The sequence below is a fragment of the Pleurodeles waltl genome, chromosome 11 (genome assembly GCF_031143425.1).
Source record: "Pleurodeles waltl isolate 20211129_DDA chromosome 11, aPleWal1.hap1.20221129, whole genome shotgun sequence".
Classification (NCBI taxonomy): Eukaryota; Metazoa; Chordata; class Amphibia; order Caudata; family Salamandridae; genus Pleurodeles; species Pleurodeles waltl.
The window spans coordinates 946,460,814-946,473,719 of NC_090450.1; the positions used below are offsets into that span (position 1 = coordinate 946,460,814).

Sequence of the window (12,906 nt, forward strand, 5' to 3'; positions counted from 1 at the left end):
ACCTGACATTTTGGTAGTTTTGTTGACAAATGGGTAGTGTTTCCAACAGTGAACAATGAATGAATGACGTGCACTTCGGCTTCGTCGTCATCCATGTCACTACCGTGTTCAGGCTTGCCTGTCGTCACGTTGATGGAGGCACTTCCGGTTCGGGTTTTGGTTGACCTACACACCTTTACAAAGTGGTGTAGTTTTCCGCAACCAGCACATTTCTTGCCCCTTACCGGGCATTCGGATGGTCTGTGTGAGGGTCCGCCGCAGTACCCACATTGTCTTGCCGGCGGTTTGTTGTGCGGTATCTTGTTTGCTCGTGGTTGGAGCTATTGTATTGGCGGCCTCCTCTTTCATCGGTCTCTGTAGGGCTGCTTCCATATGAGACTCCTGGGCCTTAGATAACTCTTTTGTGCATCCCATCTGTAGAATGTCGGGTAGGGACCTTCCTGACTCTTTTAGGATTCGTTCTCTGAGTTTTACTGATGAACATCCTTGAATGATTTGCCCTCTTATCTCTTCCGCTTCGTTGGCGAATCTGCATGTACTGGCCAGATCTCTCAGTCTCAAGTGGAAGGAGTCTATTGACTCTTCTGCTTGTTGACGGGCTTGTCTGAAAACAAAACGCTCATAGTCTGTATTGGCCATGGGCTCAAAGTGCCTATTTAGGGCGGCAATTAAAATGGTGTGTGTTTTGGGAGCATCTTCAATGAGATTTTTTTATATCTTGTAGATGTCCTTTCCCCCTAAATGCAGGATCATGGCGCGCTTCTGAGCGTCCTCCACCTTGGTGGCCTAAAAAAATAGTAGGACCCTCTCCACCCAGTCTCTCCACTTAAGGGCCTAGGCAGAAGGGGCCCCATCAACGAGGAATGGCTCCACGGGCGGTATGGTCGACATAGCAGCGGTGGGTGGGTATACCTACAGTAAACTTAGGCAGTATCAGGGTAAAATTACTGTCTGTTGCACTCACCGGGCTTCCACTAGCACTGATGAGCGTGGCGCAGAGATGTGAGAAGTTCCACGTCGAGCCTTCGTGTTGTGGGTTTGGGGGCGTCTGGATGCCCCTCTGCAAGGCTGAGGAGCAAGTGGGGGCGCCATAGTAGGAAAGACAGCCTTGCGCAGGGGCCTCAGTAAGAGAGAGGCAACAGCAGCGAGCCGAAGGCCGGGCAGGACGCGGTGTGCGGGGCCGCCGGCATGGGCTGCACCAAAGACAGCGTGCTCCTTCAGGCACGCTCAGGCCCCTCACACAGCAGGATCGCAGGGGTGGACACAGACCTACGCTGTCAACGGCAACAGCAGGAATCCTCCGCTGAGAGGCCGGCAGGAGGAAACTACGCTGACTCGCGTCAGCCCACGTGGCAACAAGCACCACGACTGGAGCGGCCGCCACGGGGTGAAACAGCACAGTGAGTGACACCACGTACCTCGTCGCCAAATGTAATGTAATTGTGGGAAATGAATGACTCAGGACACGATAGTGTGGTTTAGAGTTCCGTGGCCGAGGATGGTTGACAGCGGCTGCATTAAGGATCCGACCTTGTGTGTCGTGCCGTACCACCTGCACCTGCCACACCCCGGACCACGGCCTTTATTTATATTCTCTGCCCTGTGACGTCAAGGCAGACCAACAACAGTAAGACAACAAGCATTTACAATGCAACGGGTTTCGCGTTTGCTCATGTTAGAGCTGATCGCGTTGTAAACTCCTAACCCGACTTTTCACCTATCGGGCAAAAGTGCATTTATGTACATATCCCGAAAAAGTGAAATCAAGTATGTAAAGCGCTCCACTTCTGCCAAGCGAGATCGCGCTCGTAAATTAGAGGAAAAAAAAGTCCACTAGGCCGATGGAAAACAGCGAGCCTTGCATGTTTTCTGTACTTGGTCGCTGCGCTGGAGGAGGGCTAGCCACCGGAAAAGGCATGACATATGAGTGCCTTCGACAAATGAAAGCAAGCAGATTTTATTAGGGAAGCCCACGAACCAATAAAAAACACTGACGTGAAGTTGACAGGGCTCCGAGCCCTTTTCTAAATACAAAAGAGTCTCGCTGCGATACGCATGCGCGAGCGCATGCAATGCAGGCTCGACCCTAAAAAGGGGGGCGGGGTATATATTTTGTTAGGAATTAATGAGGGCACTCCCTTTCACCACACCCTCACACCAATGGTAGGGTCCTGTGACCAGTTACGTCACTGGCACACAACACTACAGATGGGAGAGGGCACAGCAGAGGCTGGCTGGTAGGATATTTGCTAAGTGAGAGCAAGGGGGCACTGAAGTGGGTGAGACTGGCAGATTGGAGAGTGAAGTGAGAGGAGAAAAGAGGGAAAGAAAAAACAAGGAGGAAGGGGGGATAAGAAAGGTAGAGGGGGAAGTAAATGAAGTAGATGGACGTGAGGTGGGAAGGGGATAGAGGATGGGGGATAGGGCGAAAGGAGAAGGGCGGAGAGGCGGGGAGAGAAGGAGCGTAGATGAGAGAGAGATGGGGAGACTAGGTGAGGAGTGGGTGTGAAAAGGCACCGGTAGGAAGGGATCGTAGAAGGGAGGGTAAGTGGCGTCTGGTGAAGATGTGAATTAAATACCACGTGCAGCCCCTTGCATTGTATGCTAATGAGGCGGTGAGTGGGCGTGGAGGGGAGGAGGGCGGGCGGTGGAGAGGGTCGGGGGAGGTGTGAGCGAGACTCGATGCGAGAGAGAGACAGACGCTGGCACCGCCGGAGCCTGCGAGGGACTGTGGGGGCACGGGAGCGGACCTGGGAGAATACAGACCGGACCCGGTAGACTTCTGACCCGCCCCGGGAGAATACACAACAGTCTCTGAAGAATACAGATCAGAGAAACTACAGACCGGACCCGGGAGAAAAGAGATCAGGTGCAATACAGACCAGACCCCGGAGAGTACACATCAGACTCTGAAGAATAAAGACCAGGGAGACTACAGACCGGACCCGGGAGAATACACACCAGACCGGGAGAATACACACCAGACTCTGAAGAATACAGACCAGGGAGACTACAGACCGGACCTGGGAGAATACAGACCAGACCCGGGAGAATACACACCAGACTCTGAAGAATACAGACCAGGGAGACTACAGACCGGACCCGCGAGAGTACAGACCAGACCCGGGAGAATACACACTAGACTCTGAAGAATACAGACCCGGGAGACTACAGACCAGACCCGGGAGAGTACAGACCAGACCCGGGAGAATATACACCAGACTCTGAAGAATACAGGCCATACCTGGGAGTGTACAGGTCAGACCTCTGTGAATACAGAGCTAACCAGGGAGATTACAGACCAAACTCGGGAGAATACAGACCAGACCCAGGACAAAACAGACCAAACCAGGGAGAAAACTCCTAAGAGACCCACACCAAATCCAGACCAGAACCGGTAGGACACGAACCAACCCCGGGAAAACACTGAACAGACAAGTGAAAAACCCCCAAAACCAGAGCCGGTAATATTCACTGTCCACCCAGGAGATCCCAGACAGGCCTGGGGCGATCACAGGCAAAACCCGGGAGAGAACACGGCAAACCCGGGAGAAAACAAGGCAAACAGGGCTATGACATACCCGGAAGAGTCTGCTTTAACCCGGGAGATCCTGGCCAAGATTCCGGAGAATCTACGCTAGTGTCGTGAAACTGTCGCCCCTGACCCGAGAGAATCCAGTGAGAGCCCCCGAGGAGCCGAGAGCGGACCGGGGTGGAGCCTGAGGGGGAGGGCTGGAATCCACCGGGCCAGGGACACAGTGATCGCGCTTGGAAGTCCCGGATCTTTCCACCCGTCCCAGTTTTCACGCCTGGATACTCCACCCGTCGCCGTCCCTGGATATCCCTCCTCGGGGTGCGCACCTGGTGGGCTCTGTGTACTGGGATCACGCTAGGAGGTAATTCCTAAAGGATCGTGCCTTTGGGTCCCCGTCCGGAGTGGATTCATCTTCGTGATCGCTCTGTCTGATTTGTACCCCAGTAAAACTTTTCAGCCCTCCCCCGGGATCTCTACTTGCTAAAAATTTCCTTGATTTAATCCGTACCTGGAGGGGATCGACCCATGACAACCTTCTGCTGAACAACAACAGTGGGATCACTCCAGTAAATCAGCACGACAGATCGCCACCCCAGGACATCCCTGCACTAGATCCCCGCCGCGGAAGCGTCTGTCGACTGGATCACAATTCCATGAGATCCTCAGACAAGATCAACCAAGGAGATCACTCGGCGGGGTCTGCCCAAAGGGATCCCTTCGCCACACCCTACCGAGCATCAGCTAAAGAGATTACTGTATAGAACCAATTCAAAGGATCCCTTCACCAATCCTCACCCGGGGACGATCCCTTCAAATGACCATCACCCAGGTGGGAGACTCCTGCCAGGATCTCCGCCGCAAGGAGGTTGCTATGCGGGATCTGGCTTCAGTGGTGAGATCAGCTTAAGAAGAAGATCTTCCACAGACCGGGATCACAAGAAAGGATCCCTCGGTAGCGGTCCGCACCGGATCCCCGCCCTCCCGGGAGGAGGCATCCGACAGCGGTAAGAGAGAGGTGGAGGGAGGTGAAGAGGGGGTAAGAAGGTGCCCCGGGGAGGAGACGGCGTTGGGGGGGAAGGGGGTAGGTCTAAGTAGGTACGTAGGGGTAGGAGAATGTGCTAAGGGTCGTAAGAAGGTGCCTAGGGGCATTAGAAGATGCTAGTGGGCGTAAAAAGGTTCATAGGGGCAGGAGAATGTGCTAAGAGACGTAAGTAGGTGTCTAGGGGTAGGAGAAGGTGCTAAGGGATGTAAGTAGGTACCTATGGGTAGGAGAAGATACTAGGGGGCGTGAGAAGGTGCCAGGGGGCGTAAGAAGGTACCTAGGATTAGGAGAAGGTGCTAAGGGACGTAAGTAGGTGTCTAGGGGTAGGAGAAGGTGCTAAGGGATGTAAGTAGGTACCTATGGGTAGGAGAAGATGCTAGGGGTGTGAGAAGGTGCCTAGGGGTAGGAGAAGGTGCCAGGGGGCGTAAGAAGGTGATAGGGGGCGTAAGAAAGTGGCTAGGGTAGGAGAAGGTGCCAGGGGGCGTAAGAAGGTGATAGGGGGCGTAAGAAGGTGCCTAGGGTAGGAGAAGGTGATAGGGGGCGTAAGAAGGTGCCTAGGGTAGGAGAAGGTGATAGGGGCGTAAGAAGGTGCCTAGGAGTAGGCGAACGTGCCAGGAGCTGTAAGAAGGTGCCTAGGAGTAGGAGAATGTGCCGGGGGCTGTAAGAAGGTGCCTAGGAGTAGGAGAATGGGCTGTAAGAAGGTGCCTAGGAGTAGGCGAAGATGCTATGGGGTGTAAGTAAGTACCCAGGGGTAGGAGAAGGTGCCAGGGGGCGTAAGAAGGTGATAGGGGGTGTAAGAAGGTGCCTATGAGTAGGAGAAGATGCTATGGGGTGTAAGTAAGTACCCAGGGGTAGGAGAAGGTGCCAGAGGGTGTAAGTAGATGCCTAGGGGTAGGAGAAGGTGTCAGTGGGCGTAAGAAGATGTCTAGGGGTAGGAGAAGGTGCCTGGGGGCGTAAGAAGGTGTCTAGGGGTAGGAGAAGGTGCCAGAGAGCGTAAGAAGGTGTCTAGGGCAGGAGAAGGTGCCAGAGAGCGTAAGAAGGTGTCTAGGGGTAGGAGAAGGTGCCAGAGAGCGTAAGAAGGTGTCTAGGGCAGGAGAAGGTGCCAGCGGGCGTAAGAAGGAGCCTGGGGAGAGAAGAAAGTTCTGACTGGAAAATAAGACGCCTCCTGGAGGAGAAGGTGCTGAGGGGACAGGTCTTAATTTGAGCAGGTGGCTGCAGGTAGCCTCCACCTGCACCCGTTTTTGTGGACCAGCCCTTGTAGTTACTCATCAGACTTTGACCCAGAGCAAGGGAGAGAGAAAAACATTGAAGGAGGAAAAAAGGAGGAAGAGAAATACGGAACTCCCGTGACAAATGGAGAAAGCAGGGATGAAAAGGAAACAAAGGAGTGAGATAAAGGGCGGGAGTGACTGATGGTGGATAAAAGAGGCACGAGGGTTTGGTGCCACCGCGCGCAGCCTTCAGAGCAAACATATGGTCCCGGGACGTGTCCTTGCACAAGTCAAGCGAGAAGGTACTGAGGAGTAAGAAGGCGCTAGGCGCGAAGAAGGAGCTGCAGAGCGGAAGTAGGTATTGGGATGAAGGACTGAGGGAGAAGGTGTGAGCAGGTACTGAACAGAAGGATGGGGTGGTGGGAGGGAGGTGCAAGAGTACTGAGCGCGGAGGATGCAAGAACTACATGAGAGGAAGGGGGGTGTGCTCGCGGAGGAGTCAGAAGGTACTGAGAGGAAGAGTAACACGCTGAGAGCGATGAAGGGCACGGGGGAAACGGTACAGAGACGAGTGAAATGAAGCAGAATGTCCTGGGACAAAAGAGAAGGTGGCGAGGGTGGGCGAGGTATTCGGAGAAAGGGGGTGTACCGGGAGGATGGAGACGTTACTGAGTGGAGAGGGTAGTGAGCGGGACAGAAGATGCTCGGAGGAATGCAAAGGTACTGAGAGTGAAGGGGGGTAAGCAAAACGTTGGGAGTGGAGGGGGCGGTACTGGGAGGAACTAAATAGCTTCACGTGGAAGGGCGATGCTCCGCGAGCAGGGGAAGGGTACTGGTACTAAACATAGAGTACTGAGAGAAGAAAAAGTAAAGGATGCTATGGAGAAGGTGCCTGGGAAGGGTGAAGAGGAATTACCAAGGAGATGGTCCTGAGATGAAGGATACGGTGCGGGGTACAGAGAGGGTACTGGGAGGAAGAGTACGGTTCGGAGTACAGAGAGGGTACTGGGAGGAAGGGTACGGTGCGGGGTACAGAGAAAATGTACTGAGAGGAAGAGTACGGGTCGGAGTACAGAGAGAAGGTACTGGGAGGAAGGTTACGTTGCGGGGTACAGAGAGATGATAGTGGAGGATGGCTACAGTTCAGAGTACAGGAAGAAGGTACTGGGAGGAAGGTTACGGTGCGGAGTACAGAGAGATGACACTGAGGGATGGCTACGGTTCGGAGTACAGAGAGAGGTCCTGAAAGGAAGGGTACGGTGCGGGGTACAGAGAAATGGTACTGAAAGGAAGAGTACGGTGCGGGGTACAGAGAAAAGTTAGTGGGAGGAAGGATATATTGCGGGGTACAGAGAAGAGGGACTGAGAGGAAGGGTGCAGTGCGGGGTACAGAGAAAAGATGCTGGAGGAAGCCGACGGTTCGGATTATAGAGAGAAGGTACTGAGAGAAAAGATACGGTGCGGGGTACAGAGAGAAAGTACTGGGAGGAAGGGTACAGTGCGAGGTACAGAGAAAAGATACTAGAGGAAGGCGACGTTTCGGAGTATAGAGAGAAGGCACTGGGAGGAAGGGTACAGTGCGGGGTACAGAGAGGGTACTGGGAAGAAGAGTACGGTGCGGGGTACAGAGAAAAGGTACTGGGAGGAAGATTACGATGCGGGGTACTGGGAGGAAGGGTGCGGTGCGAGGTACAGAGGAAAGGTACTGAGAGGAAGAGTACGGGTCGGAGTACAAAGAGAAGGTACTGGGAGGAATGTTACGTTGCGGGGTACACAGAAAAGGTTCTGAAAGGAAGGGTACGGTGCGGGGTACAGAGAAAAGTTACTGGGAGGAAGGATATATTGCGGGGTACAGAGAAAAGGTACTGAGAGGAAGGGTACAGTGCGGGGTACAGAGAAAAGTTACTGGGAGGAAAGATATATTGCGGGATACAGAGAAAAGGTACTGAAAGGAAGGGTACGGTGCGGGGTACAGAGAAAAGTTACTGGGAGGAAAGATATATTGCGGGATACAGAGAAAAGGTACTGAAAGGAACGGTACGGTGCGGGGTACAGAGAAAAGTTACTGGGAGGAAGGATATATTGCGGGGTACAGAGAAAAGGTACTGAGAGGAAGGGTACAGTGCGGGGTACAGAGAAAAGACACTGGAGGAAGGCGACGGTTCGGATTATAGAGAGAAGGTACTGAGAGGAAAGGTACGGTGCGGGGTACAGAGACAAAGTACTGGGAGGAAGGGTACGGTGCGGGGTACAGAGGAAGGTACTGTGACGAAGGGTACAGTGCGGGGTACAGAGGAAGGTACTGTGACGAAGGGTACAGTGCGGAGTACGGAGAGAAGCTCCTACGAGGAAGGCGCTGAAAGGAACGGGGGTGTAGGGGAGAAGGTACTGGGGAGGATGAGAATGTGCTCAGAGCAAGGAACAGTGTCCGAGGGAGAAATCCAAGGTACTGATGCCAATGAGGCGGTACCGAAGGAGAGCCCACTGCCCCTGGGGGGCGTGAGGGGGCCTGAGATAAATGGAAGGAAGCCTGGGGGGATGGTGTGACACCGAGTGTAAGGAAAAGGTACTGGGGAAGGGCGCAGTACTGGTTAAAGGGGGAAAGGAAAGATTTTACGAAGAAGGTACTGAGGGCAAAGATAAGGGGCTCAGTCGAAGCTGAAGGCGCCGAGGGGAGGGACAGGTAAGGCGCTTCTTGCAGGGGTAAGGCAGCGAGAGGAAGGGCACGTGCTGATTATGGAGAGAAAGTACTGGAGTAATCAGAAGTTCTGATTATTAAGAGAATGAAGTGGGATAAAAGAGAAAGTGCAGATTATAACGAGTAGTTATAGAGTGCAAAGATGAAATCTGAGAGGAAAGATAACATGCTGATTATTTAGAGAAGGAAGTGGGATGAAACAAAGTGCTGATTACAAGAAGAAGATGCGGAGTGCAAAGATGAAACCCCGAAAGGAAAGATAAGATGCTGATTATTAAGAGAAGGAAATGGGATGAAAGATAAAGCGCTGATTATAAGAAGAATATACAGAGTGCAAAGATGAAACACTGAGAGGAAAGAGTAGATGCTGATTATTAAGAGAAGGAAATGGGATGAAAGATAAAGCGCTGATTATAGGGAGAATATACAGAGCACAAAGATGAAACACTGAGAGGAAAGATAAGATGCAGATTATTAAAAGAAGGAAGTGGGATAAACATAAAGTGCTGATTATAGGGAGAAGATAGAGAGTACAAAGATGAAACACTGAGAGAAAAGATAAGATGCTGATTATTAAAAGAAGGAAGTGGGATAAAATATAAAGTGCTGATTATAAGGAGAATGCACTGCGATAAGTTGCTCATTACAAGCAATCATGAGCAACGAGGCTGAGTACAAATATGGGATACTGAGAGGAAAGATACGCTGCCGAGTATCAGGAGAAGGCACTGGGAGCAATGAGGATGTGCTGGTGATTAAGAAAAGGCAGTGGGATACACGGTAATGTGTTGTTTATGGGGAGAAGGCACTGGGTGCAGTTGAGGCTCAGTGAGGAAGGATGAGCTGTTGATTGAAGGAAGAAGTTCCAGGGTCAAGGCTGTGTTATTGATCACAGGGAGAAGATATTGAGAGGAAGGCAAAGGTAATCGATACAGGGAGGTGGTACTGTGAGGGAGATGAGATGTACGGAGAAGGTACTGAGAGGAAGGATGAGGTGCAGGTTATCGAAAAAAGATACTGGGGGAAGGATATTGAGCTGATTATAAGGAGAAGGTACTGAGAGGAAGGACACGGTGATGGTTATCAGAGGAAGATACTATAAGGAATGATATCGAACTGATAATAAGGAGAAGGTACTGAGAGGAAGGATGAGGTGCTGGTTATCGAAAAAAAGGTACTGGGGAAAGGATATTGAGCTGATTATAAGGAGAAGGTACTGAGAGGAAGGATGAGGTGCTGGTTATTGAAATAAAACACTGGGGGAAGGATATTGAGCTGATTATAAGGAGAAGGTACTGAGAGGAAGGACAAGGTGATGGTTATCAGAGGACGATACTATAAGGAATGATATCGAACTGATTATAAGGAGAAGGTACTGAGAGGAAGGACAAGGTAATGGTTATCAGAGGGAGATACTATGAGGAAAGTTACGAAACTGATCATAAGGAGAAGGTACTGAGAGGAAGGCTGAGGTGCTGTTATAGAAGGAAGGTATAAGAAAGAAGGATATGGAACTGATTATTAGGTGAAGGTACTGAGAGGAAGGATGAGGTGCTGGTTATCGAAGGAAGGTACTGGGGGAAGGATATTGAGCTGATTATAAGGAGAAGGTACTGAGAGGAAGGACAAGGTGATGGTTATCGGAGGAGGGTACTGGGGAAAGGATATGGAGCTGATTGTAAGAAGAAGGTACTGAAAGGAAGGACAGGTGTTGATTCTAAGGAGAAGGTACTGAGAGGAGGAAGGTACTGGTTATAAGCAAAGGAAAGTGAGTGCAAAGATGAGGCGGAGGAAGTAAGGCTAATGTGCTGATCACATGGGTAAGGTACTTGGGGGGGAGTTGCCAATTATAGGGAGAAGGTAGCGGGAGAAAGGGTACGGAGATGATTTGAAAGCAGAAGGTTCTGAGTACAAAGATGGGGTACGGCGGGGGGGCATCTGGGGCTATATGTACAGAGAAGGCGCTGAAAGGAAGAACTATAGTTGATTTAAAGGAGAAAGTACTGATAAAAATGGTAATAAGAAAAAGGTACTGGGTGCAAACAGGATGCATGGGAAGGGAGGGAAAGGTACTGATTATAGGTAGAAGCTAGTGGCAGGAAGGGTAATGAACTGATTATAAATGAGAAGGTTCTGAGTATAAATATGTATTACTGGGAGGAACAGCCTGGATCTAACTATAAGGCGGTGGTACTGAACGGAAGGCCATGGTACTGAGTATTAGAGGACGAAGGATAAGGTGATTGATTATAAAGGAGGATGTGCTGAGTGCAAAGATGAGGTGATGATTGTCGAAGGAAGGTACTGGGAGTAAGGATGCGAGCGATTATAAGGAGGGAGTACTGATTATAAACAGAAGACAGAGAGGAAGCATATTGTACTGATTACAGCGGTAAGGTACTGGGGGAGGTGAGTATTAGAGGTTGCAGCTACTTGGAGTAAGGATAAGGAGCTGGTACTAGGAAGAAGGGAGTTGGGGGATGGGGTAGACCTGAGTATTGGGAGATGGTACTGATAGAAAAAATAGAGTGCTTGTTTTAGAGGGAGCACATGAGGGAGAAAGACGAGTAACAGTAACAAAACGTACCGAAAGGGATTACAAGGCGCTTCTTTTAAATGGAAAGTGTGTGGGGGGAGGGGGATAAGGTGCTTCTTATTGTGAGAAGGTACTGTGAGAGGAGCGGTAACGAGCTGACTACTTGGAGCAGGTACTGAGAGGAAAGATATAGTGCTGATCATGAAAAGAGGGTACTGGGAGGAAGGGTACGGTGCTGATCCTAAGAGGGTACTGAGAGGAAGGGTACGGTGCTGATGCTAAGAAAATACTGGGAGGAAGGGTAGGATGCTGATTATAAGAGGGTACTGAGAGGAAAGGTACGGTACGGTGCTGATTATAAGAGGGTACTGGGCGGAAGGGTACGGTGCTGATTATAGGAGTGTACTGAGAGGAAGGGTACGGTACGGTGATGATTATAAGAGTGTACTGAGACGAAGGGTACGGTACGGTGCTGATTATAAGAGGGTACTGAGAGGAAGGGTAGGATGCTGATTATAAGAGGGTACTGAGAGGAAGGGTACGGTGCTGATTATAGGAGTGTACTGAGAGGAAGGGTACGGTACGGTGATGATTATAAGAGTGTACTGAGACGAAGGGTACGGTACGGTGCTGATTATAAGAGGGTACTGAGAGGAAGGGTAGGATGCTGATTATAAGAGGGTACTGAGAGGAAGGGTACGGTGCTGATTATAGGAGTGTACTGAGAGGAAGGGTACGGTACGGTGATGATTATAAGAGTGTACTGAGAGGAAGGGTACGGTACGGTGCTGATTATAAGAGGGTACTGAGAGGAAGAGTACGGTGCTGACCGTAAGAAGCATACACCGGGCGGAAGGGTACGGTGCTGAAGCGGGGTGTACTGCAGGAGATGCAGGGGGTACTGAGCGGAAGGCAGGTGTTAGGGGGTGTGGCGGTGGTTGGGGAGGAGAGGCGGGTTTTAGGGGTGGGCCCGGTCCGGTGGGGGAGGGGCGCGGGGTGTTGAGGGAGAAGGAACAGCCAGTGGCCTGGGTTGATAAGGAGAGGGGCACGGCGGCGCGGGGGGGGGGAGAGATTGGCACGGGGGAGGGTGGCGCCCCTCAGTGAAAGTTGACTTTTCTTCGCAGAGTTTAGTTTGCGGTAGTTTAGTGGGGCGGTTTCCCGCGCAGCAGAGCGGGGTAGTGCAGCTGAGGGTAGTTGGGGTGTATATTGGACTGGTTGTTGTCGGGGGCAGCAGTGGCGTAACGAAACTTGAGGGGGTCTACAAAGTACATCGAGAGACCCCCTCCAAACTCCCGCTGGAGCTGTCATGGCAGGGTCCTGAGCTGAGCCCGCCCCCTCCGAGGCTCGGGGCACACCACGCACCGCGGGGGCTGTGGGCGCCTTTGTTACGCCACTGTGGGGGCTGTTGGGCTGGGGAGCTAACTTCCACAGGGGTGTTTCTGAGGTTGTGGCGTGGAGGCGGAGGGGTTGGGGGTGCTGCTCTTAGTGAAGTCGTAGGCAGTACCCAGAGCCGTCAGGAGCCCCCTCGCCCCCCCACTACTTTAGCAGCTGGAGTGGAAGTGTGGGTGTCACTGGGCGGTTTTTGCATCGCAGCACCCCCGCATTTACTAGGCTTCATTTAAATGTGATGCGAGGCGCGTGTCTCCCAAGAGCAGCTCGTAAACAGCCCCGAAGGGCAGCGTGATGGGCTGTGCTGTGGAGAGTGGCGATGGGTTGGGATGGGACGATGGATGGATGGGTGGATGGGTGAACGCATGGGCTGATGGGAGAATGCATACACTGAAAGAACAACAGAGAAAGGGAGTAAAGGGGGCAGCAGCAAAACACAGAGACGGAGAGAAAGATGGACATAAACGGAAGAAGGAGAGATAAAAAGATCAGAGA

At 51.8% G+C, this 12,906-nt stretch overlaps 1 protein-coding gene across 1 annotated transcript in view; it reads left to right on the plus strand.

Moving 5' to 3' along the window:
* The first annotated feature begins 2,698 nt into the window (after nt 1-2,698).
* The window catches only part of ADORA2A (adenosine A2a receptor), a 107,476-nt gene continuing 97,268 nt past the window's right edge, over nt 2,699-12,906 (plus strand). Inside the window, exon 1 of the mRNA XM_069215115.1 lies at nt 2,699-4,539. The gene's annotated coding sequence lies outside the window, so the exon portion shown is untranslated. The remainder of the gene's footprint in view (nt 4,540-12,906) is intronic.